Source organism: Chinchilla lanigera, unplaced genomic scaffold (genome assembly GCF_000276665.1).
Source record: "Chinchilla lanigera isolate Chin_1 unplaced genomic scaffold, ChiLan1.0 scaffold00002, whole genome shotgun sequence".
Taxonomy (NCBI): Eukaryota; Metazoa; Chordata; class Mammalia; order Rodentia; family Chinchillidae; genus Chinchilla; species Chinchilla lanigera.
In genome coordinates this window covers 2,783,561-2,810,200 of record NW_004955403.1, presented here as the reverse complement: position 1 = coordinate 2,810,200, position 26,640 = coordinate 2,783,561, and the positions used below count along the sequence as shown (strand labels likewise).

Here is a 26,640-nt window from a genome sequence, read left to right as displayed (position 1 = left end):
ATATTTAACATTATATTATTTATATATACAAGGCAAATAAGAGCATGAAAAGTTCCTCAGTGTTGCTTGTCATTAGGGGATTGCAGGCTAAGCAACAGTGAGATGCCAGGACATATCCCCTAGAATGGCAAAACCCCAACAGCAGCCACAGAAAATCCCCGACAACACAGCTGCCAGCAAGGACGCGGAGTGCCAGGATAGGCGCGTGCGGCTGGCAGGATTGAGAATGTGCAGTCACTTTGGGAGACAGTGTGACAGTTCCTTACAAAGCTAAAAATACCCTTGTGCGGCCAGCAGCTCTGCTCAGAGGTAATGTACCAAAGTGATTAAAAACTTGTCAAGATAAAAACCTGGGAACGTTTATGACAGCTTTATGCTTAATCACCCCAAACTGGAACCAACCCAGAGACCTTTCAGCAGGTGAATAACTGTGGTACATCCATGTAATGAAGTATTTTCAGTGATAAAAAGAAGTGAACTATCGGGCCACAGGAAGACAAGAATGAACTTTAAATGCATATTACTGAATATGCATATATTGTGTGATTCTAAGGATGCATCATGCTGGAAAAAGTAAGACTATAGTGAGCGTGAGACTCTCCCTGTTGGTGGTGACCTGAAGGCGGGGTGGAACAGGTGAGGCACAGAGGCTGTTTTCGGTTGCTGCGTTTCTTTTGTATGAAATTATAATTGTGTGGATATTTGATATGACACATTTGTTGAAATCGTTTAACTTTCATAGTTCTGAGTGGACCTTAAGGTATACAAATTAAAAAAATCATTTGGGAAGTCAGAAAATCCCCGGATAGAATGCAGCAAGTGATAAACTGCTGTCTGCGTTATCCTTATGTGGGACAATTTTACTGAAAGGAATGAGAGAAAAAGGTGCTGACCTAAACGACTCTGGAAGTGAACGGAGTCGTAAGACTAAAGGCAGAAGAAGAGAAGATCGAGGGAAGGTGGGTGCCTCCCCCCACCTCGCTGTTGCCGTGCGCATTGACAGATGATTCGGGGCGGGGCTAGAACGTCCGTGCAGCTTAGAGTTGGAGCATCGGTCTGACTCCTCTGTAGCTCCATGTGGATAGAGACTGCCGTCCTTGGAAACACTGATAAGTGTGTTTCTGTACATGGGTTGTTATGCGCACATGAATTTCCCTGCATTGTCCCCTGGGAGGGCCTAGAGATGAGGAGACTTCAGCAGTGAGAAGGACATCCATGCCGGGTCTGGCTGTTTTGTATACCTCAGCAGCAACATGGGCGATTTTAAGACCCGGCAGGAAGTGTACCGTATGGGCCTGTGTATCTGTGTATCTTTTCTGTATCTGTGCCAGAAAGTAGGGAAGTGCTCAAAACAAAACAAGAACAACAAAAACAAAATTGGCAGTGATTTGGGTTATGTCAGAGAGACTCAGGAGCTAATTGAAAGTGCTCCCAACGGCCAAAAATGGAGCTTTTGGGGCAAGAAAATAAAGCAGTATTGGATTACTACCCAGAATATAAAGTAAGTACCCCAGAGACCGTACTGACCAAGAGTGCAGCGTGGAGGGGCTTATGGGTATCCAGCAGTGGAGAGACTGACAGGAAGCAGACGGGGTGAAGGTGAATACAACCCCTCTCACAGTGTGTTCCGGACAGAGGGGTCAGACCGCCCTGTGTCACCTCTGCAGTTCTCCTCTCAGACCCACCAGCCCCGTCTGCTCACGAGGTGAGTCCCAAGGGAAGGCACTTTACAAACTCTCGATCAGGACTCCTGAAGACCTTCAGGGTCACCAAGCTAAGGAAAGCGGGAAGCTCTCCCAGCTGTGAGCAGCCTCAGGAGCTGGACCAGTGGATGGTAACGGGGTGTTCTGGCTGATAAAAACCAAGGCGCTCTGAATAAAGCACAGATTCTAGGTGATTATCATGTACCAGTCGTGGTTCATTAACTGTAAAAAATGCAGCCTCTCTGCAGTGTTCATGGGGAAACTAGAGTTACAGTTTTGTAGACTCTTAAGTGTTCTAACATTGAAGATTTATTATGAAAATAATGGTCTAGCTGAAAATAATTTAAAAAAGGTAAAAGTATGGCTCATACAGAGGTGAAAAATGTTTACAGAGTTAACAATTTTTGCTTAACAGATAACGTGGGAACTAGGCAGATGTGATAACCACTTTTAAGACCCCTAACACTGGCTGTGTTCACAGGTCAGACTGCTGAGGTGAATGTCACCTGGCTTCCCCCAGTGAGGAAGGCCAGCCGGGGTGGCTTTTACGGACAGGACGGGATTACCTTCATGTTACAGTCAGTTATCTGCAATGCACGCGCTGTAAAATAACACCCGCGAGATCAGAGTCAGAGACAGAGGGCTGTTTTCTGCACAACGCGTGCTCTGCTGCCTGAGCACAAAGATTTCTCTGCAGTACGTCTACCACACACCATGTGCTGTGGTGATATTTCCCCATCGCTAAAACCCATCGAGGCTATTCTTGGAAGCCTCACTTTCTTGCTTTCGCTTCTGAAACCCCATTCATTGGTTGCCTTTCTGATGGTCATTAGCTCTGGCTGGAACATTCAGCTTCTCTGCCTTCCTGGTACGTGGAAGATGCCGGCTGCACTGAGGTCAGCTGAGGGGTGAGCCACGAGGAGAGGGCTAGTGCTCCTCTGGGGACGTTCCGAGGGCTGTGGTGAGATTCCCCTTGTTTTCTTTCCCTGCCTTTGAGAATGAGGACGTGTGTGTCCAGACTGGAGCTTTGTCCGCTTGACCTTCTCAATGACTAGGTGAGCGCAGGGCATTTTCTGGCCTGTGCTGGATCAGGATGTGAGTGAGAAATAAGTGGCTGTGTGAAAGTCAGTGGCAGAAACGTGGTAAAGTTGTTAAGCTGGATGGTGTGGGTGGAATCCTGGATACACCATGTACTAGGGCAGGTCCCTGAGTCTCGCTGTGCTTGGATTCCGTATCTGGAAAATTAAGGTAGTAATAATGCAGACGCCATAGGATCTTTGTAAAATTAAATAATATATCCCATTGTCCCTTGGCATAAAGTCAGCTGCGACTGGTCCTTGTGCATCTGTCGGACTTTCTGGCTCTTACATAAAAATTTGTCGGTGGTTCCTCATATTAGATGCTTGGATATAATCCATTAAGTGCAGGGCTGTTCCAAGCAGCGCAGCTGTGCCTGCGGAGGTGGGGGCCACAGGGACGCTGTTCCACACGCTGTCTCAGAGTGCTTCCTGCGAGACTGGCTCGCGTCGTCGTTGGGTCTCGTGTTTTTGATGCTGAGCGGCTTGTGAGACATGAAGAGACGAGGCACCTCGATGAAGGGCGAGACGCTTGGTCACTGACAGGCCGGGGCCGAGCCTGGGGAAGACCGAGATTTCCTTTTGGACATTGGAAATCTTTACTCCTTATCTTGGTCACTTTATTGCCATTATGATGCAATGACAAGGAGGAGAGGTTTCTTGGGCTCACAGCTGTAGGAGTTCTAGTCCATAGTCAGCTGGTTCCTGGGCAGGGCAGAGTCACGGAGGGGTCTGATGGAGGAGAGCTGCTCACAGCATGGCAGACAGGAAGCAGAGAGAGAAGGGAGGAAGCAAGAAGGGCAATGGACTCTTCCAGGCCACGCCTCCACTGGGCCTCCTCTTCCCACCAGACCCCACCTTCTAAGAGCACGTGTAGCAGTAACGCCCCGTAACGCAGTCACCTTTCAAGAGCCCTACCTTCCAGCCCAGGAGGCTTTGGAGGGACAACCAAGTAAAACCATAACACTCTGGAAACAGATGTTGCCTCTTTTTTGTGTTATTAACCAAATGACTTCTTCATTTCATTGTAACATTTGTTAAGGGAAAACAATTGAACTAGTGGGACAATTGCAAGATGGAGCAATTGTAGGATAAAGTGTGAAACAGTGGGTATAGCTGCTCCGGGAGGATCTGCTTCCTGCAGTTACCACAGTGCTGCAGAGTGTCGAGCATAAAAGATGCCCGCTGTAGCCTTGGGCGCCCTGGAGGGGTGGATACAGAACTAAGAGGGGACGAGCTGGCATATTTTCTATAAATTTATGGCAGCTGTTATTCTCAAAGTGGGCAAATATCCAGCGTTATTTACAAGCCAATTTATTATTCTTTGCAAACCAAAGCACAAAAGCCTTTTGTATCTTGATTCATGAATGGTGTAATTTCCCAGCTCAATGAGAAGGGATATGGAGATAAAAATCGAGACATATTTGTGCCTTCAGTATCTAGTGAGTGCATTTCTTCTAAAAATTGGCTCACGTGGAATGATGGCAAGCCGTTCGGGTTGTGTCAGTCACCTGTCGGTTGCTGAGTGTTACAATGGCCTGGGGCCTGTGAAATAGACAAACGAGAGGCGCTTTCACTAAGTGAAGTCCTTTTCCCAGTGTGCGGGGCGGTGGGGAACTTGCCAGCTGTGGGGAGGATGCAAGCCTCGATGACAGTACTTGCAAAAATTCTAGCAAGGGCTTGAAAAAGTTTCAGCATCTAGTTTCGACAGGTGAGATCTTCTGATATAGGGAGTGCGGTTCAATTAAACCGATGAAAGTGAAGGATACAGAAATGAGATTTAAATAAATAAGTAAACAAATGAATAGACCTTCCTTTCCTGTAGCTTAGGAACCGTACCTGTACCTCCCTGCCGTGGTCCCTGCTTTCATTTCTTTATTTCTTTGCTTACCTCGCTCTCGTTCCAGCCTCTGTGCTCAGCCTCACTGTCTCCCTTGCCTGAGATATGCTTCCTTGAGCCCAAGGTCCGGAGAGGTTGTGTGGCTCCCCCGGAGCACCAGCGGACAGCCCCGCGTCTGCGTTGAGCTCTCTCTTAGAGGAGCGTGCACAGATCCTGTCGGTGACATCACCGTGTACACCGGTTGTGCCATCTTGTGTCGTCCTAGCCCATGGTTTGGTACTTTTTTCCATTTGCCTTGAGCTGCGTTGTGTAAGGAAAGTACCCGTCCATCTGAATTCTGGGCACACATAGACACAAATACAGGTTGATGGGTGAACTCTTACTTGCTGGGGAATTAAAAGCAGTCGTTACAATACACAGACGTCTTTTCAGACATGAATCTTCTCTTGGTATCAGCAGCAGAAGATAGCGTTCACTTTGAGGTTTGAGTTAATAAGGGTTGAGGGTACACCTGGCAACCACCACAACAATACTTGGATAAGGTATATACATATATGTTCCAGATATATAATGTATAGATTCTGCCTCATCGACACCATAAACAAATCCATGGTTCCTTGTCAACTGCATAAACAGGATGAAAAGAGCAGGCTTTTCACATCCCCAACAGTGGTGGGACTCAAACCCAGGCCTCATGCCTCTGAGGCCAGCGTCTGCCACTGAGCTGCATACCCAGCCCTGGGAAGTGTGTTTCTGTATATTACCTACTGTTGGACTGTGCATTTGGTGAACCTGAAGTGTGTCTTATTTTTGAAAACAGCACAGAAAGTGTAGAGGTCATCGTTTGCTATAAAACAAGCCGCCCAAAAGTTAGTGGCTTTACCCAGCATTTCAGTACACAAGCATGAGCGTTCAAAGAGGGTTTCATGGGCCTCCTGAGCTTTTTATCACCTCCCCACCTCTGAAGTCCTGGGACGTCTTAACCCCTTCCCTGTCAATGGAGAAGTCACGCCGTCCAGTTCGGATTCAGAGAACAGCAGAGAACGGCAAAGAATTTGTGGCCATCTGTAAGCTGCCTGCCGGCTACTGTCAGAGGGGTGTTGAAGCGAGCACCAAATTTAGATGTTCTTGGTTATGCAATCGGGGGACTGAAAGGGAAGCGAAAGGGGAGCGGCTTTCTCACTGTGTAGTTCAGTGTTGCTTAATTCGTCTCCATTCATCATCTTAGCCCATCCTGCTGCTGCAGGGCGCGCTCTTCCGCCACAGTTTGGGATTCCAAGCAGGAGCTTGGCGGGGAGTCCTTGTGTCACGGTGAGGGTTACCTTCTGCCTTTTGCTAAGGCTAGAAATACACAGGAGGGGGCTGGGGATGTAGCTCAGCAGTGCAGCGCTTGCCTGGCAAGCATGAGGCCCTGAGTTCGAGTTCTAGTACCAAAAAAAGGAAATATAAGAAATACACAGGAGGAAGGTAGAGAGACAAGAGCAGCACTGTAATAAGCAGATGTAGTTTTTTCAAAGTAAACAGCCGAGTATTATATAACCCAGCTTGCAGGGGACACTTACAAGAATTCTGGGGAAGGGGCCACACTGGTTTCCAGATGTAGAAACCCCTCTGGCTTTCTTGGGAGGGGTGTGTGACAGGAGGATTCTCAGTGGGGACCTTTCTCCTGCCTGGGCTCCTGGCTCCAGTATGTGTGGGCGAGAGACTCACCTTTGCGCGTGGGTTAGATGGTGTGGCTCTGTCCCGGAGATGAAGTGAGTTTCCACATCCTGCATCGGGGTGTGGCACGAAACATTTACAGTTATGTGGTTTGTTGGGAGTGACCCAAGCAGCTAGGGCACTCATAGTGCTTGAGGTCACGGCCAGATCACATGAAATCGACGAATAGGGTGTCAGCATTTCCTCTTTTAGAAAAGGAACAAAGACCTATGTTATGAGACATGTACTAGGGGTCATTTTTACTGAAATTTAATGGTAAGAAATGTTTTGGGCTGTGTATTGCTTTATATCTACATCTAGTCATTATAGGTGGTCTCAGAAACTTTCTTTCATACAAGAGTTAACTTTCCTTCAGCACCGAACTGTACATTATATTGTAAATAAATATGGAAGCTTCTCTTTGGGCAAGAAATTTCTTCTAAGTTATATTATCACTCACCATGAAAGGCTTCCCTGTCAAGGTTAAACCATTTGGGCTTGGTAAGCGGTGGCATTAAAAATGTAAATGTTGCTGATTTTTTACTAACTACCAACTATGAAGAGCTGTTAGGAGCTTCCAGACAATTACTGATGCAAAAACCGTCTCTTGACTTCCTAATATTTCAAGAAACAGGGTTAGTAATGGACAGGGCTGAGTATATGTTTTATACAAATATGCTAGGTACTCGGAGTGGAGCCATGCTAGCATTATTGGCACTGGCAGTTTTTAGGTTTGAACATTTATGCAGTTGAGTATTATTTTTTAAAGTGTTTTTAAGTACAATTAGAGAACTCTCTCTCCTCACTTACACTGAATCCCATAATTTGAAAAATATTCGTAAGAAGTAAAGATGAAATGTTAATGATGGAGTGTATCTTTTCTAAGTGTTACACTACTGATGAGTCACTATATTCAGCTTAATACCAAGAGTAAACTTAGTCACAGCATAATATTTGTAAATAGCTCTAATGACCTCAATTCGATTGTGCAGTAGTAAAGACCACACCAGGATCCGTAATTGTGTACACATCTGGGCAAACAATGTAAAGCTAAGCATGCTTAGAAAGATGTTGTTAGAGGTACGTCCGTAGTGATCCTCTTAATATATTTGGGTGACGTATTTTCTCGTCGGTGACTTTTTCTTTCCAGTGTAACTTCTCCACTTTTCTGTAGTGAGGACATCCGCGCATGGGCACGTGTGTGCCAACAACCAGGCGAGCTCCTGTGAGCCCTGGCGCGCACACCTGAGGGGGCTGTGAGTTTCTAGATTACCTTCGTGAATAAACAATGACAGTGTCTCGGCCATCCGTTGTCTGGTGCGTTGTGCAGAGTGGTGTTTATCACATCCATCCCTCACTGTTGGGGACCTTTGCTGCAGAAGGAAGTACCACCCCCAGGGGGAGGCAGCAGGTTCCTTAACAGCCAGGGAAGCCGCCGTCCGCCCCTCTCAGTGTGGTGGCCAGGAAGCTTCTGGCTTCACTCTGAGGTGACTGCAGCTCTTATTAGCAGGCCAGCAGGGGTGGCTGGGCACAGCTCTGTGACTCACACTGACTCACTGGAGTCCTGAGCGAAAGCTCCTTCCCCTCCTGTCAGCTTCGGGAGCCCTGGGAGGCTGCCTGCAAGGGATGGGACGTGAAGCAGAGTGACAGACGGCTGCCTTTGTGCTTCTGTTTTTGCCTTCCATCCTTTGTCCTGCAACACCTCATTCTTTACAATTTTGGCTAATGGCATAATGGAAGGAAAAACCCAGTATCCTTAGTGGCACCTAAGTCGAGGACTCCAGCCTTGCCGAAGGTCACTCTTGCTGCAGTTTCACCTGTCCTGCACGAGGCCTCCTCGAGCATCAACAGCAAGGGGCACAGAGTTCGTTCTCATGGGAGAAACTGCTCAGAGAGTTGGCAGCAAACTGTGCGAACGGCAACCAGCCACAGACCTTCCAAAGCCAGGAAAAGCCACCTCTACACTCTGCATGGCTTCGAACAATCTACAAGTAATGAAGTGGCTGGAAATGCACTAGGTTCTAGTCGGGGTCTCATGACTAGATCGAAGTTTCATCAGAGAGACAGCAGCCTGTTAGCGGGCAAGTCTTGCCGCACATCCCGGCCTCCCACTTCAAGGAGATGTTTTCGAAAATGTCAGTCCCTGAGAACTTTCGGTCCTACTTTGCTGCAAGAAGTCGTACATTTTTGGCCTTATTAGAAACACTACTTGCACAGAGATGCTCTTTACAGGATGCAGTAAGGCGCATGACGGTCGGGCTCAGCCTCAGAGGAGCTGCTGGGGGAAGCATCTGAGAGAAGTGTTGGGTCCTTTTGCACTTGATGACGTTAAGTATGGGAAAATGGAGGAGTTAGAAATAAAATTAAATCACCAGGCCTTTTTAAAAATTAATGGTCTATTGTGTGGACACTGCAATTCCTACTGTGCCTTATTCTTTGATCTTTTCGTGTCCCCACAAGTTTAGGAGGAGGCGGACACTCGCAGCCGCTGGTCCCGGTCATCCAGTTGTTCTTAGAGCTGCTGGTGCTCAGGCCTGCTGAGGACAGAGTTCGGATGTGGGGAGGGGACCGTGGTCTGCCAGGTCATTTGCTTCCCCAGTTTTCGGGCAACCGTCTTGCTCCTACCAGCACACATCTTGCGGGGCACATTTGCAGTTTTATTGAGTATGGTTTTCATTCGTGAAAGTTCTTACAGAAGGAGAAGGCGACCAGCTGCTGCCCAAGTTCCTGCGGTCTGGGAACAGTCTGCTTTATCGTACCGTCTGCGTCCCCATGTTTGCTATGCAGGTGGACAGGCTGAAGGCCCTCCGAGTTGCTCTTCATAACGTCCACGCTGTGCTGACTCAGGCTCTGGATGAGCAGGGACAGAGCGCTGCAGGCCCTGCGAGAGGGGTCCGCTGCGGGGGCAGGGGTCCCATTGTGAGCTCGGCCTGTGAAATTTCCCATGGGTAAATTTGGGCTGGAATGAAGATGAGGGCCACCTCGACAGGGAGAGGGGCGCAGGTGGTATCCCAGAAGGAAGGACAGACCCTAGGTGGTCCTGTGACAGCGGCCGAGCTTAAGCTCCCGTCACCCCTGGGAAAGTGTTCGGATCTGGCGGGATTCAGACTTACTGTTCAGGGAGAATTGCTGTGCTCTGTGGCACTCCCATGATTTCTCAGAGTCTTTATTTTAAAGACTGAAGTAATTGGCCTGGACTGGATTCACGGGGAGGCTCAGCTGCAGACAGGAACGTACAAGGAAGCCCACCCTGGGTGGTCTGCAAAGGAGTTGATCATTTCTCCGTCCACAACCCAGGCAGGAGATTGGAACCCAGTGCAGGGATCTCCAATAACTGGCACCGTGGGAAGGGTTATTGGGTGCTGCAGCTGACTTCCTGCTAAGGGGGGTCTGGTTGGAAGAGGTCACGGTGGTGCGACCCAGAAGGGTTTATCTCCCTCCCTGGCTCCTCTCTGGACTCACCTGGCTTCCTGACCCCCATGAGGAGGGCAGCTCTCCTCCGCCAGCCCCTCTGCTACGCTGTTTCTCCTTTGGAGCTGTAGGCGGTGGACTGAAACATGAGGCAAAGTAACCTCTCCTTCTTCGAGTTGTGGGGTGTTGGGTGTTGTGTCTCAGCAAGAAAGCGACGGAGACACTGCCTAGGTCAGAGGTGGCTGTTTTAGAAGAAATTATTTTGAACTGGGGATGAGTAAAACAGGCTCTGACTAAGGGACCTGGAGAACTGTGTCTCTCTGCCTTAGGCTTCTGTGACCGCCCCCCCTCCACTGGACTCTTTGGGGGCCATTGCTCCCCGTGCTGGTGGCAGGGCCCGTGGTGCCCACTCCCTGGCTGCCCTCTGATGAGGTGCAGTTGCTTCAGACTCTGGCGCTGTGTGGAACAGGGTTATCCTGGGAGCTGGGGTTCGCTTCAGTGGTGATGGCTTAGGGATCCCCATCGCTCTGTAGCACATTGGGCCCATGGCTCGGTCTGTGTCCTGTTGCTTTAATAAAATACCAGCGGTGGTAGGGTACACAGGGTGCGACATGGTGAAGACCTTCCTGCTGCGTCCTCACATGGCGGGGTCAGATGCAAGGCCCATGGGGCTGAGAGGGCTCCGCTCCCACAACCTCAAGTCCCAGTCGTCTCCAGGTGACTTTGGGGGTTAAGTGCTGGACACTTGGACTTGTTATTTCTAGTGGTCCACGTTTGCTGCACACGGCGATTGCCCTCCTCGTGGAGAGCAGTACACGCACAGAGCACGTCTTCATCCCTCTGCCTTGCCCTCCCTCCCTCCCCTGCCCCATCTCTCAGTCCCCTTTCCATTTGCAAAAGATTCATCTCCCTGTTTCCTGTCTTCTCTCTTTTATTTTGCTCTTTATGTGTTAGGTTTCTCATATAAGAGAAAACATGATATTTAAGCCTGTGTGTCTGATTTATTTCACTTATTATGGTCTCACGGTACATCTCTTTGCCTACAAATGACTCAAGTTTATCCTTATTTAGGGCAGTGTAGTACTCCATTGCCAACCCTTGACCTTTTGGCAGGCACACTCAGACCACAGCACACAGGGAGTCCCTGTTCCTGAACATGTCACCCTCTTGCATGTGTGTAGAGAACTGCTCTTAGCTTAGTGCAATTCTGGAGCAACTCATTCATCACATGCCTTGAGCAAGACCCTGTTGCAGGTATTGCTGGGTTCAAAGAGGAGTGAGCTGTGCAGTGTGGCTGTCAGAGTGGTGATAGAAAAAAGCGTTGACGCCCCTCGCTGTGAGAGAAGGGAGGAGCAAGCTCGTCCAGCGGGAGGCGGGCATCTGAATTTGCTCAGGTCTGGGGCTCTGTTTTCTCCTTCCCTTCCTCTGGCGAGGGTTACTTATCCTGGAGCTCAGCATGCTGTTGGAGAATCAGCAAAACCGCCCTCTTCTCCGTCTGTCTTTCTCTTCGCCTCCCTGTGATCGCGGTGTCATTTCTGGTACCGTTTCCACTGTAGCTGGCGGAGAGGGCAGGGAGAGGAGCGGGCTGCGGAGCGTGAGCCCTGAGGTTCCTTCCTGGGGCCGTGCTCCCTGGGCGGAGTGAGAGAAGTGGAGCGGTCTCTGCCCGATCCCTCACCTCCCCGGGGGTCAGCTGCTCAGCTCAGAGGACTGGGGGCGGCAGGGCCTTGCTGGGTGCAGTTCACACGTCCTTCTTCTTTAACATGTTGTCCTGAGCAATTACATAATGATTTTGCAAAGTCACACTTGACACTTTTCTATATATTTTTTGAGGTATGTATTTAGATTTCCGAGCCTAAAATGCACTTCCTGGAGGAGGAAGCTGGGTTTAAATGGTTACAGCTGCAGGACTTCACGCTATGAAAGCTTCCAGAGGTCTGCGAGGCAAGCGCGGTGGCACTTTGGCTGAACGCACTTAACTCGACGCAGCTGAACTGATTAGGGTGTATGGCAACCGCCACTCGTGCAGGCGGTTACAGCTTCAAGAGGAGTGTGCTGAGCTGCTGTGTTCAGGCTTCCTGCTCGGCTCTCAGGAAGAACGGGTGGTTCGCCAGCAGTGATTTTTGGATTAGGGTTCCTTCTAGGCTGTTAGTGGGCAGGAGGCTGCCTTCTAGGGGATGAACATGAGGAGGTCAGACATGATAGGATAAGACACCAAGAGCCCCCGACTCCATCCTCAGAGCCCGGGGAGCTCGTGACTGGAAAGTGAGCACCGCTCGTAGGCTCAACTTGTGAAGGCTGCACATCCACACCGGCTTCCTGTAACCATAGCAACCAAGCAGGGCTTCCTTCTCTGTTTCTGTTTGAGAAGCACTGTTGGGATGATCGATGCTACGTGAGTGATGTACTTTTAGATAAGAGAGGATAAGGTTAAATCCTGCCCTCTGCAGCAAACACTTTTTTAAAATTAAGGTATAGCTGACAAACAAAAGTTACAGTATTTACTGTGTACAGCATGAGGATAGACACACGGCTACACGGTAGCGTGATTACATCAAGCTGATTAACGTAGCTGTCACCTCATAGGCTTGTAATTATGTGTTGTGAGAACATGAAAGATCTACTCTTAGCTGTTTTCAAACACACAACACATTATTATTAACTGTCTTCAGCCAGGCAGCACCAGAATCTCCTGGGCTTTTCCGTCTTGTCCAGCTGAATCTTGCACCGTGGACCGACGTCTCCCTCCCTCCACCCCACCTCACGCTCTGTCCTCTGCTGGCTGCGCCCATGGGTCGGTGCTGCAGATGCTGCCCAGAGGCTGTCAGGGTGCTCCTGGTGTGCCTAGCTATTCACGTCCCACCACGCCTGGCACACGGTCCACATGGTGGCAAGGGTGGGATCGCCTTGCTCAGCGCAGCAGCGTTTCCACCCCTCTCTCTGACTTTGTCGTCTGCCTCTTCCGCACACACGTGGCAGACCCGCGTCTCGGGTGTTGTGAGAGTGCCTGTGAGCCTCTGCCACACTGACTCTGTTTCCTTTGATCCAGACTGGAACGGAGACCACTGGCTCAGGCGCTGCTTCTGCGTGTCCTTCCTGGGAAGCCTTCACGCTGCCTTCCACAGTGGTGGCCCTCGTTTCCAGCTCTGCTGTCAGCACACAAGCTTCCCTTTCCCCTCACCCGCACTGCCCATGCTCGTGTGGTTGGGTCCTCAGTGTCCCCAGGGTTGAGTGAAGACTCAGTCCCCGGCCACTGGCTCTGCTGGGAGGTGGTAGAACCCTCAGGAGGGAGGGGGCTGGGTTATTGGGGGCCGTTGAGGGACATTGGGCCTCGGCTGCTGCTCTCCCATGCTTTGCTTCCCGGCCACCCTGAGGTGCATCGGCCTTCTCACCCTGTGCTTCCACGGCGGCGGACTGCCCTGCCACAAGCCCAGCCCCTCAGCCTGGAGCCTGCAATGCTACGAGTAGAGGAAACCTTGCTTCTGTTTAAGTTGGTTATCTCAGGCATTTTGTTACAGTAGCAGAAGGCTGACACTTATCTTTTGTCTTTTTAATAGTAGCCATTTGAACTTAAGGCAATATCTTACTGTGTTTTATTTGCATCTCCCTGATGATTAGTGATGTTAAGGCAATATCTTACTGTGTTTTATTTGCATCTCCCTGATGATTAGTGATGTTAAGCTTTTTTTCATATACCTGTGGGCCATTTACAGTGGTACTTTGGTTCCTGAATGCCTTTGTTTGTGAATAATTTGGTTCACTAACAGAAGTATTTGGCAAAATTTTGTGTTTTTTTTGCAAACTCTGCATTGGGTGACAAACACAACTGCGGCCATCTTTCCCACACAAACACAAACACGGCCATCTTTTCCAAAATCATAGAACAAATTAAGTTTGTGAGTGGAGGTACTGCTGCAGATTAGTTTTTCTTCTTTCCTCCCTCCCTTCTTTCTTTTCTCCCTTTCTTTCTTCCTAAGTACCAGGAGTTGAATAGAAAACCTTCATATTGAGCTGTTGACTCCCCACTCTGCTTTTTGAGACAGGGTTTCTCAAAGTCACTAAGTTGCCCAGTCTGGGCTCAAACTCTCAGTCCTCCTGCCTCAGCCTCCCAGAGTGCAGGTATTATAGTTGTGCACCGTTATGTCCGGCTTTGTATGTCTTCTTTTGAGAAAAGTTGGTTCATGTGTTTTTCTCATTGTATAATGGATTTTTTTGTTTTTTTGCTCTTGAGTTACCTGGCTTCCTTAGTATATTTTGGATATTAGCCCCTTCTCAGGTATATGGTTTGCAAACAATTTCTCCCATTCCGTGGTTGTTTACTTACTCTGCTGAGTGTTTCCCTTGCTGTTTTAGTTTGATGCAGTTCTGTTTGTCTCTTTTTGCTTTTGTTGCCTATGCCTGAGGCTCATATCTCAAACCGTCACAGTCCAGGCCAGTGTCCTGGTGCCTAGACCTTTTCTCCCAGGAGTTTCATAGCTTCAGGTCTGACATCTACGTCACTTATCCATTTCAAGTTGGTTTTTGCATGTGGTGTGTGATGAGTCCAGTTTCATTCTGCTGTATGTAGATTTCCAGTGTTCCCAACCTCAAGCTGCTTCCTTTCTCAGGGCATGCTCTGGGCGCCTTTGTTGAGGATTCGTTGACTGTAAATGCATGGATTATTCTGGGCTTTCTGTTGCGCTCCTTGGGTTTGTATCTCCTCCTTTGCACCAGCAGCGCGATATCCTAACAACTGCCGTGCTTAGGACGTTTTGAAATCAGGAAGTGGGAGGCCTCCAGCTTTATTCTTTTTCAAGTTTGTCTTAGCTGTTTAGGTCCTGTAAGGTTTCATGTGGCCTGTAATCTCAGTACTCTGGGAGGCTGAGGCAGGAGGATCACAAGTTCAAGGGTATTCTGGGCAATTTAACAAGTCCCTATCACAAAATAAAAAAAATGAGAAAATAAAAAATGAAAAAAAGGCTGGGGATATAAGTCAGTGCAAAAGCTGGGAGTTCAACCCCCAGTATTGAGAAAAAAAAAAAAAAAAAAAAAAGATTCCAGGTAAATTTTAGGAGTTGCTTCTATTTCTGTGAAAAATGTCATTAGAATTTTGCTAGGGGTTGCACTGATTCTGTAGGTTCCTTTGAATAATAAAGATGTTTTAATATACGAATTCTTCCTGTCATGGATATAGACATCTTTCCATTTATTTGCATCTTCTTCAGTTCCTTTCATCATTATTTTATAATTTTCACAGTACAAAGAGGTGACTGAATTTACTGGTAAGAGTGTTACATTTTTGAAGTTAGCTTAATCGCAGTGACAATGAAACATTAAATGGAAGTCAATCAGCTGTTTTACAAATGGATGAAAGAATTTAGCCTATCAGCCCCCAAGAGAAAAGTCTATAACATAAAACCAAAGGGAGGATGAAAAGAATTATAATCACCTGGAGAGAAACGGCTGACTTGGTCTGGATCCTGGTCCTTAGCTGTTTCTTAAGTTACTGGGTGGCTGTGAGGTCCCAGGTCTAGGGGCCCTCGGGGAGGTGGTGCCCAGCTGTGCCCGGCTGTGCCGTGTGTGGTGACATCAGACAGAGCCCCACACTGCTGAGTGAACACCTGTGCCTCTCGGATGTCTCAAGTCGGCCAGAGGTACGAATCTCTGTCTTGCTCTGGGCTGGTGCTTGTCTGAGTCCTTCTGAGTAGATACCACCTCTGTCTCCTGGGCTGACACAGCCTCCTGGCCTTGCAGTGTGCTCGGAGCTTCGTTGTCTCATTGTCTGTCCTTTCGCACTGTGCCTTCCTAGTCCATCTCCAGGGTGCTTGTGCCTGGCCTGGTGCTGTGACCTCCCTTGGGGGTTCTATTTGGAGTGGAGGGAAGTCCCCCCAAAGCTAAATACATTCCTGTGGCTCAGTGGTGATGTTACCAAGTGTCCTACTCTAACAGCAAGCAGGGGACAGGCAAGAGGTGACGCCAGACTTTAGGATGTCCTGGGCAGTGGCTCCTTATCACAGGGAACACTCAGGAAGCCCTGATCCCGGCCTGCAGCTGTGCTCATGGAACCAGAATTCTGGGCCAGGACCTGGGATGGTTCACTCAGGCTGCTGTGACAAAGTTCTGCCCACTGGAGGCCTCAACAGCCAAGTTTATTTTCTCAGGATCCTGGAGCCCAGAAGCCTGAGGTCAAGGTGTGTTCAGTTTTCTCGGAAGCTTCTCTTCCCGACTGGTCTTTTTCTGCTCTTTGGTCATGCAGTCTTCCCTCCCTGGCTGTCTGTGTCCTCTTTTTTAGGACCCAGTTGCACTCAGTGACTACAGCGACCGCATTCTCATCTCCAGATAAGGTCGCATGCAGAGGGGCCAGGGATTAGGACGGAAGTGTCGGGATTGGGGTGACACAGCCTGTGACGGGGCCACAGCGGTGTTCTTAACAACCCCAGTCTTTCCGGTTGCTGCCCCAGCCCTGAGTCTATCCCTCACGGGGGCAGTGGAACAGACCACGCGAACCCCGCTGCAGCACTTCCACGTGGACTGCAGTGTGTTTACAGTCTTCCAAGGGATTTTAAGGTACAGCCAGGTTTGAACATCAGTGTCTTCAAGTTTGTTTCTTAACAGTGTACATGGAAGCCCATTTCCTTTTCATCCTCCAAATTCTCCTCTTTGACAATTCTTAAGAGATACAGATCACTTTTATGAAATATGTCTAGCAAATGATAACAGTGTTCAGGTCTAGAAAAGGAGTTAAACTTCTGTGGTGTCAAGCGTGGCTTTTGTGATATGATTTTGGATGCAGTTTACAATTTTTTTCTGCTGAGGGGGAGCCAATCAAAGGAATGAGGGCATGCTACGCAGAGAGCAGGTGATGTGAGGCAGCTGCCTCTGTCACGACGAAGGTGCCAATGTGCCTTACGTTTGGTGAGGCCATCTCTCGATTGACGAGTGATGGTCTTGTGCCTTCAGGAGAAGGCGTGGCCTGCTTTCCAGATGATACCACAGCAGGATCGAAACTCCTTGATTCAATCAGGCCGCACTCTGGCTTTGGAAGTTCAGCCATGTCCCCGGCATTTTTCATCCTGGCCCCAGCTGGCTGTGCCCTGAACTCTCCACAGTGACCAGAGGTGTCATTAAGTGTGGTCTCCTCCCTTGGATTGCCTTAAATCAGTTAGGGGCGCATTTCTTCACCCTGGGCTTAGGAGAAGGCTGCACTTGGATAGGAAACACTATTATCATTTCAGTGACAAAGGTCATTTCTGCCACACCGTGTCGAACAGACACACTGTCTTTCCAATGATGCCTTGATAGTTGTTATTTTTTTGGAAAGCTAGTTTTAAATACTATGATTTCTGTTTTGACTGAATTTGGTAGCTTTGCTCAAGTGATTTAGAAGCAGTTTGTGGATCAGACAAGCCCTGTCTCCCCCAGGTGCTGTGCCTACGATTCCAGCAGAGGAGTTGATTTTTATTTGTCCTTTGTGTTGATTTTGGAGCAGAGATGTGCTGATGTGGACTTCTAACTCTTAAAATAGCCTATCATTACCTCTCTGCAGTAAATGATCACTTCCTAAAGTTGTGAGATGTACATGCTGAAAGTGCTACAAGAATTCCAAGGGCTGAAATTAAACTAGACTTAAATACCATTTTACTGCTTAGAGATTGTATTTAAAACCATGGAAGAGGGCAGCCCTGGAAGTCCACCAGGAAAGCACGAGAGGAGTGGAACCTAGGCACATTCGCTTTCCTTTTAATCAAGGTAAGAACTGAGCTGAGACGCAAGTATGTGGGAGAACTGCAGTAATGATTTTATCACTGAAGGGAGCTACTTCGTTTTGAAAATGGGCGGATAAAAAAGATCAGGACTTGGTTGACACCCAGACTACTCTTTAAAGTTCTTACCAGCATACATGTAAGGTGCACATGCATTTTACTGAAAGTTGTTGCTGAGGGTGAGCCCAAGCTCATCTATAGCTTCATCACCCTTCAGATAACTTAACAAGCATCAATAAGTGTTGCCCAACCCTACCCTACTAAATGCTGAGCTCGCAGCTTCCAGGTGGACTTACATTTGGAAAAAACTAGTGATGTCAGCCTTCTTCAACAAAGTGCGGTCTAAGTGGGCCAAGGCTGTCACCATAAAAAAGCCGTAGTGGTGCCGGGAGAGATACGGGTGAGTGGGGAAGGCTCTTCTCTCTGTCAGCACACATCAGAGCTCCTGAAAGACAAGGTTGATTCATGTGACTAAATGAGATCGTAACTTCTGATGGAGGGAGAAATCACCAAAACAAAGTCAAGAGTGAAACAAACTGGGAGAAATAATGCCAACACGTGTGACAGACGTCAGCTGGGGAGTGACGAGCAGCCTAGCAGAAAGCCGCGGCAGCAGCCGCTCACGGAACATGGAAAATGATGATAAGCATGGTCCCACTAACCCGGGAGCACTGGGATAAAACAGCAGCACCTGTCTTTGTTGTGGGGGTGGGGGCGGGAAGAAGCTGGTAACCCCCTCTCAGAGGGGGGACTGTCCCTCTGTGGCTTTAGTACTCTCTGTTCGTAGACGCTCGTGTACATGACGATGGCACTCCTTGTGTGGGCTTGGTGCCTCTGCCCAGCGCCTCCTCCTTCCTTCCTCACCCCTTTCCCTCCCTCTCCATCTCTTGGCCCCTTTCCAGTGACAAAGGTGCATCTCCCTACTTCCCATGATCCGTCTTCTATTTTGCTCTTTATATTTGGGGCTTCTTATATAAGAGAAACCTGGCTCTCTGTTTGTGTGTTTGCTTTATTTTGCCTGACATAGTTGTGGTCTGTGCCCTGAGTGCCCTCCATACCCCAATTCTTGAGTTGCTCTCTCAGGTGTGGCTCCCCACCCAGACCAGGCCCTGCAGCTCCCCTTCCACTGCCTGAGCCCCCCAGGTGCACAGCTGCAGGTGCCTCGCTCCACGGCGCTCTTGTGAGCAGCCTCCTTTGGAAAGGGCCATGGTCGGCTGGATCATCTGGCTGGCCTCAGACACAACTTTCTGGGATCTGGTACCGTAGATCCCATGCAGGGTTCGAGAGGAAAACAAAACCCAAAACTAACCCTCAGTGCCTAAAAGCTCCTTGGGGATTCTGCTGAGCTTTGAGGCAGAGCATGCTGGGCATAGGCTCCAAGCTATGGGAGGTTAATTCTATTTCAAGTCAACGAGAAGCCTTTGGAGAACTTTATGCAAGCGGAGGGCATAATCAGGGATAGTTCCTGGCTGCTGGTTGTGGAATGGATTTTGTAAGGAATTAAGAATTAACAAAGAGACAGTCGAGAAAATGTTTTAATTGTCCAGGTTGAAGTGTTGTTGGTGTGGGGCCAGCGGTGGGCTGGTTAGAAACAGGACCCAGGATGCCGAGTGGCTGTTTGGAGGAGGGACAGAAGGAGCTACTGACAGAATGGATCTGAGAAGAGTGGGCAGACTGAAGGAGGACTTGCACCTGGGCCAGAGGTGACACCAGTAACATGCAGGGGTGCAGACAGGTTCAAGAAGATTGAAGGGTTTTGTTTAAGGTGTGTTGATTTGAAGATGCCCTTTGGGGACAGTTGGGAAGTGGGTTGTTCAGGAGAGGAGCTGGGGCTGAGGGTGGACAGGTACATCGCTCCCTGCCAGACCTGTTGAGATGGCTGGAGAGGATGGGATTGTTTCTCCTGTGGGCTTCGTATCTGCTTTGGAATCACACGTGGTTTTTGAATTGGTGACTAGCCAGGGCAAAGGCTTTCTAGAGATCCGAACATGCTGGTTGACGCAGGGGCATGTGGTGGGCACTCGGTGAGGGTCTACCCAACGGATGGGTGGGCTCACCGTGTGTATCAGGCCCGTTTGTCACGATGATGCAAAGGTAGAAGCGGGTCTCACTGCTGAGAGGACATCAGATGTCAGTGGTCAAAGACTGTGTCTCAGACTCTTGCAAAGGCCTTGGCTGGTGAAATGGGTCAGTGGAGGGTGAAGAAGCAGAGGGCTTTGGTGTAAGCAGCCCGTGTCCCTTGTGTTTCCCAGGGCCAAGGGGCAGTGGATAGAATCCAAGACTCCTCTGGTTTCTGGTCCGTTGTCTCAGTCGCTTGTTTGTTCCTTCTGAGAAACTAGTGTGATCTGGTGATTTTAGCAGAATCTGACTGGGCTTGGAGCCTGACTGCAAAGAAGGCTTCTTCCTTCTCCATATGTGAGGGCCTCTAGGCTGCAAAGGGAGACAGCTCAGGGCTCAAGGCCGAGAGCTCCTTTAGGACAGCTTGGTGCAGTGTGAAATATTCTAGCTGAGCTATCTGAGATTGGAAGATGATAACCATCTGACCACAAGTGCCTTTCTCATGAACCAAAAGTCAGAATTTGTTTCAAAAATGAGAATTCAGTTCTACAACAAGAGAGACAGAAAGCTGCTGAGAATTGTGTCCAGATTGTTTGGATTGCAGACTTGGGGTGAGGTCCCCGTCTGGCCACTGTCATGAGATTAGCGAGGAGGAGATACCTGCTCCCACTTCTCCTCGGTGGCCAGGTCAGGGACCAGGGACCCCACTTCTGTCTTGCCTACTGGGGGTAAGAAGTTAAATCCCTGACTCTGGGAGGAAAGCACTGCTTGTGAAGACACCTCAGCAATTTCCCGGGGTGTGCAGCGGGTAGCTAGAGGACACAGCGGGGGCTGGGCCCAAGGTGCCAGAGGAGCACAGCTGACTGTCATCCAGAAGCGAGGTGGGGACTCCCTGTCCTCTGTGGCTGGGAAGAGCCAGGGAGGGGATGCAGAAGGGCTGCAGAAGGAACCTGGTGTGGGGACAGTGCGGGTGACTTAGAGGAGGGGTTTAGGATTCAGAGGGACACAGTTTCCCTGCGGGCATGCGAACTCCCTGTTGTTCTCCGTGTGACGCTTGGTGTGACGGGTCCGAGTGGGGACCCCAGAGAGGCTGAGCTGAGGGATGGTGGGATGGTGGTGAGCAGGGGCTGACCTGCCGCATGCTGCGTGCTACTTGCACGCTGGGAGTCCCTGGACAGGATCCTCTGGGCAGGGCTGTGGCCCGAGACCCCAAGGGCAGGTGGCCCTGAATTGCAAAATTTTGGATTCAGAGTGTTTTCTGGACAGAATTAGGGTTTTGACTCCTCTGTGGCTCCACTCTCTGTCCCTCAGCTTTCCTGGATGTTGCAGTAAGTCTGAGCTCCTGAGCCGCTGACCCAAGCCTGGGCCGTGTGCCGCGGCGGGCACTGTTCCCTGTGTTGGGGCTGCACTGCCCTTCATTTTTTGTGCAGTTCTCCTTCACCCGGCTCTGTTCTTCAGCTCCTCAACTGGAGTCGGCTGTGCCCCATCCAGCACCCGAACCCCCAGACCCGCCCACCCAGGAGTGGAGGTCACGGACTGATATTCTGGGGTGTTGCTTTGCTGGCATGAGGCTTGCTGGGGCATTTGTGTTTCAAAGATACGTATGACATGAATTTAAACAGAAAGGATTTATGGCATATTAATTAATATAAAAGATCATTTCAGTAAGGCGAGGATGAAGACAACAAAGACTCACTAATTGCTAAGTTGTAATTCCCAGAACCAGCTCCGTAGAAGCACCATCTCCTGAAGACATCAAAGTCAGCGCACAGTTACAGATGCTCAGGTAATCGATAATTTGGAAATATGGCAGTATTTTTACCGAATATTTTGCTACTTAAGTGTTAGCTAAATATACATGGGCAGAATCGCAAGGTAGGAATGCAGCTTCTGTGCGCTGCTGACCTTTTGACTTCCCTAGGAGTTGCTTCATATTCACATACAATAACCAAGTTGTTTCCAGTAATACAGTTGGATTGCAAAAACTTATTAACTTATCTGAGAACAAAATTAGAATAGCAAGAAAATAATTCTTGCCTGGGAGCTGCTGTAGGCCGGTGAAACTTATCGAGTTGAGTTCCCTCCTGGAAATGTTGCTGCTCAGGAGACCCTTGTCTTCCTGCGAACCAGGAAGTGGAAGTGGTAGGAAAAGCAGGTGGAGAGGGTGGGTGGATTCCTGACATGAGCGACTGTAACAGTTTTGGCCGTGGATAAGTCTGGTGGGGTGCAACTTTCATGCCAGGTGGGCTTTGCCATAAACAATGGAGGTAGATCCTCCTGAGGCTGCCGTCCTGGTCCCCTCAGCCCCAGCCCAGCCTTTCTCTGGAAGCAGTGTCCACTTTCCTTGGGAATGGCAAGCTCACAGTGGCCGCTGCCTTTTCTTTGCCCAGCCTTGCCCCTTCCTCCCTGCAGCCATCTCCCCTCTGTTCTCTTGGCCAGGGCGCAGGAGACTGGCCAGTGTGGGCACCTGCTGGAGGCTGTCCTTCCCTTGAAGCTTCCAAGTCTGTTAGGGAAGAGTCCGTTCCTGTAGAGGAGCTCCTGGTGGCTGGGTCTGCAGCCCAGGTGCAAGCCAGGCTGTGGGGAGAAGGGAGGATGGGGAGAGCGCTTCCTGGGTGGGGGAGGGGAGCTCAGTCCCTAAGTGGGACAGGTCATGGGACGTGAATGAGGAACACAGACCTGAGCAAGCCCATAGATGGACTGAGCAAGCCGTTGTTTTCTGGTCAGTTTCCGAGAGTGCACACAGCCAGGCAGGACACCTAGAGCCTGCCAGCTAGTCATCCAGGTTAGTCAGGAGAGTCGTCCACTCCTTTTCTCTCTGTGTTAATTTTCGAGGATGGATAAGAACCTGTCACTGTGTCTCCTAACTGGAAAGCAAGTCCTTCCCCACACCTGAGTCAGGACAGCCCCAGAATACACTCTTGAGACAGTTTCCTGGCACCACACCCTTGGTGCAGACTGGTCCACACAGCCTTCCACGTAGCCATAGCCACACTTCCCTGTGCAGCTCCCTGGTGCTCTTTCAGAAACCCAGTGATGCCCTCTGGGTCGTTACCTTTATACCCAGCTTCAGTCTTCCTGGCCCCCGCCCGGGACTCTGCTGCCGATCAGCTGAACAGTGAGATAAACTTGAACCTCATCACCCCTGGTTTATTCTGTCGCCCCTTTCAGTTGGCACTGGCCTTTTCGGTCACTGGAGTGAGCGAGTTGAGGCTTTAAAATGCAGAGCAGGAAGAGGGAAGCAGGTTTTGTGGAAGCGACGCCTGAGTGCCAGCAGGAGAGGCCACCATGTTTGTCCTAAGTGATGACGCCAGACCGAGTTCAGGTTGTCTGCTGTGTTGATCCGAGGCGAACGCCCTGGGGTCACTGGACTTGGTACGCGTGAGCCTCTGGAGGCCGAGCTACCGACTAAGAACCCATGAGCCCCACGGGAATCACCTCCTGCATTCCCATCCTGGAGGCCAGCAGAGGCGGTTCAGGCCTGAATGTTCTCAGTGGGCCAGTCTTGTCCTTATGCCTACAGTGAGGGGTCAGCCCCTCAGTCCGCCATCCTAGGCTGCACTGCAGGGCCCCAGGGCACAATCAGACCTGCCGGCCAGTAGTCCTGAACCCTGCCCACGGTGGCACTGAGCCAGCCAGGCTGATCATGCAGATGGCTCCTGGGTTTTAAATGCTTTTCTGTCTTGACTGTGACTCAGCCTCCAGAGCTGGGCCGAGCCCTTCTTGTTCGTGTACATGCAAGAAGGCTCACGCAACACCGCGAGGATGGCAGGGGAAGGAACATGCTGAAGGCAGGGGCCGCTTCAGCCCCAGATGACTGGGGGTTGTTTTCTAGGGTCAGCTCGCAAGGCCTTCTTGAAGTAGGGGAGAAGTGGCCGCGTGTTATGTCTGGCTGTCCCGGGTGGGGGTGGGAGGTGGGAAGGTCTGCAGGCAGCCTCAGCTCGTCTGTCAGAAGCTCACCTCCTGTTTCCTTCGAAGTGCTGAGGAGATGTTATCTCCATCACACTGTGGTTTCCCTCATGTGCAGTCCTCATGGTGGGTGGAGAGAGCACAGCGGTGACTTACACTGACGTGGCGGTGTCCTGCGTGTGTGTGCGTTTCAGGGGTGCTTCGCTGAAGTGTAGCTGTGGCCAGAGGGAGGCACTTGGTCTGTGACCACAGCCACGGACTCCCACGACATTCATGTTTCAGCTCACGAATGGCAGGCGCAGTTTTTGGCATTGTTGGATGCACCCCATTGGATCCATCCTCTTCTTAGGGCTCGTGAAAGAACCTTTGACAGGACCCAGGAGCTGACCATGCACAATAACGGTGGAAAACGTTCAAGAAATGTTTTGAGGATGGTGTGTGGCAGTAGATGGGAATGGCATGTGGGGACGTACCATGTTGGAGTTTGGAATATTTTCTGATGGCCGTGGGCATGATGTATATTCATTTTCCAGACAGTATAAACGCCAGTTTGTACCAGAACATTGCACATTTTAGAAATAGGTGTCACTTCACTAGTCTGTTCCTTCCTATCCTACCACCATGACCTAATTCAGGCCTTTATCAGTTATTCCTCTGGATTATTGTAGGAGTTTCCTAACTTTCCTCCTGGCTCTCACTCTTTTCTAAGTACAGTTTTGGAGACACCAGATGATCGGACCCAGGTGTGACCAGATGAAAGCCTTTAGAGGCTTCTGCTGCCTGAGGAAGGAAGCCCAAACACTGCGGCTTGGGAGCAAAGGTCCTGCTGCTGTGCGGGACGCCGGCCTGGCTCCCTGTGGCTCTCCAGCCGGGACTCTAGGTGCTGTTGATCTGCCTTGATTCCTCAGTCATCTCTGCCTTGCCCTCCACAGGCATTTCATCAGTGTTCTTTACATAGTGCCCTCCTTCCGTCTGATCTCTTGCGTCCGTTCATCTTTCTAGCTCGTTTGTAACAGCGATCTTTCTTTTAGCTCTGCTCAGACACTGAAACTCGCAGAAAGCATTGTGATTGTTCCTTTGCGTCACTGTTGTTTGTATATATGTTCTCCTTAGTTGTATCCTCCTAGATTACCGTTTGGGGGCAGGGCCGTGTCTTTTTGGTTCTGTTTCTTCCCCTTTGAACAGTGACTCACACTGGATTGGCCTTTATCATCCCTTGCCGGGCTGGCTGGGTGGGTGAAAGTTTTGGGGAGACCCCTTCTCTGGGAAGGGAGCTTCCCTGTCCGTCCGTCTCTCTTGGATCTAGAAATCTCTGTCAGTGCTAGGAAGTTGGTGAGTTCTGTGAGATGCTGGCACATGTTGATGCGTGGGTCTGCCCTCTGCTGTTAGGCTATAACCCTGAGTATTCTAGCTGTGGGTCTCGTTCTTCATTTGTTGACCCACTCGCACGTGCGCAGCCTTGTCTCTGACAGCGAGCAGCCGCCCGCCTCCCAGACCCCGTGTCTCCCCTGCTGGGTGGGCCCTCCTGCAGAGCTGCTGTCCTCCTGCAAGGTCTAAGCAGAAAAATGCTGTGTTTTATGCCAGGAGCCTCACTTTGCCCATGTCCTTATTTTCTTAGGCGTATTTTTGTGTCCCAAGTCAGATTCTGTGATAATTATGGGTCTCTATTATTCTTACGTTCACCTTCAGTTCTTCAATTATGTTGCCTGTGGTCTGCAAAGTATTTCCGTTGTCCGAGGTGCCCGAGCGCAGATCTGCTCTGTTTATGCACTGCTTTTAACCTTCTCAAGTCAAACACAGCGTGACTCCAGGTTTACATCCAGCTCCAAGTGATCAAAAGGACCACCGTGCTTCTTGTCCCTCTCAAGCTTCTGTCGCGTGACTCTCCTGCACTCGTCTGCCTGCGTCTTCTGTGTTTGTGCAGCTTCCGCCCACTGCCTAATTACGACTCTCTGCTGAAGACTTTGGTGGAATCACAGGTCGAGAGATGGTGGATCAGACGTTTCTGGGAAAGACTTCAGTATTCCCATGTCCGTATTATTTCTGGCTTCCCTTTGTAACTACTGTATGTCCTTCTTCAGAGGCCATGAACGTTTGTGAGACTATTGCTTGAAAGCCATATGTTAGTATGAAAATTTGAATTCAACAAATGTTTATATCTGAATATATTTTATGGAGACACCTCAGCAAGGGCCTGGAGAGCTAACACATAAAAGATAGCCACAATTCTCACAGAAGTGGAGAAGAGCAGGTCAGTGATTGCAGAAGGACCCAAGCCCTAAGCCCATTTCTCAAGGTCTGTTTACACTTCAGGGTCCACTTAGAACGAGTGCTGTTGCCTGGCAGAGTCGGTGACCGGCATCCCGGCTAATCACATGCTCAGATCTCTGCAGAGACCAGAGCGATTGCACGCACGTTACCAGATTACAACGCATTTGTGTCAAGTGAAACTCATAGCAACTAACCACAGTGAACTTTGCTTTAGAAAGTATTTCAAGATCTTAGAGTGCTACTGTGACCACTGCACTGTCAGTCAGCCCGATTCCGCAGATGTGCCGGCCACCTGTGGCGGGAGTTTGGCGATAGCAGCTGCTGTGTACTGGGTGCTGATGGGTGGGGCTGTCTGCACTCCTATCCCACTCAGCCTTTCCATATGCAAGCCAGAAGTGGGAAGTCCCCTCACACGGGTAGGAAGTGCTGGAGTTGGCTTAAAACCAGTTTGGCTTTGGGATCTGTGTCCTTAACCACTAACCTACAGTAACTGTGTGCAGGAGTTTGGGCTTCTCACTACTCCAATGTTCCCAAACTTATACATGCATAAAAATCATCTGGGGGTGCTGCCACGGTACTGGCGCTTAGGCCCTCACCATAGGGAGCAGCCGCAGTGCATCCGGAGCCAGGCTCAGGAGTCTGCAAACAAGCGAACGTCTCTTCTCGTGACTGCAGTTCTGCAGCTGCACTCTGCGGACGCCGTGTGGCACGTGGCGTCTCAGGTTTGTGTAACACAAAGGCACGCACAGACACAACCTGAGGGCTCCTCCCACTGCGGGATCTCTGCTTCTGGGCCGCGTGCAAGAGTGTGCCCCACAGGGAAGGGCTTGGCCTAAAGGAGCCGTGACTTTGGCCGGATCACTTCTGTCCTCCAGAGAAACAGAACTGAGAGGGTTGCCGTCCCGTGTCAGAAGAGGCTTGTTACTAGCAGTGGCTCC

The 26,640-nt window shown here is 49.9% G+C and overlaps 1 protein-coding gene across 3 annotated transcripts in view; it reads left to right on the top strand.

Moving 5' to 3' along the window:
- Plcl1 (phospholipase C-like 1) overlaps window positions 1-26,640 on the top strand; it is a 261,560-nt gene that overhangs the window by 94,451 nt on the left and 140,469 nt on the right. Inside the window, exon 1 of one of the 3 annotated variants that reach the window (XM_013512022.1) lies at window positions 2,584-2,664. The exons of the other annotated variants lie outside the window; for them this stretch is intronic. The gene's annotated coding sequence lies outside the window, so the exon portion shown is untranslated. Of the gene's footprint in view, window positions 1-2,583; window positions 2,665-26,640 lie in introns of those variants that run through there. 3 annotated transcript variants of the gene reach the window in all.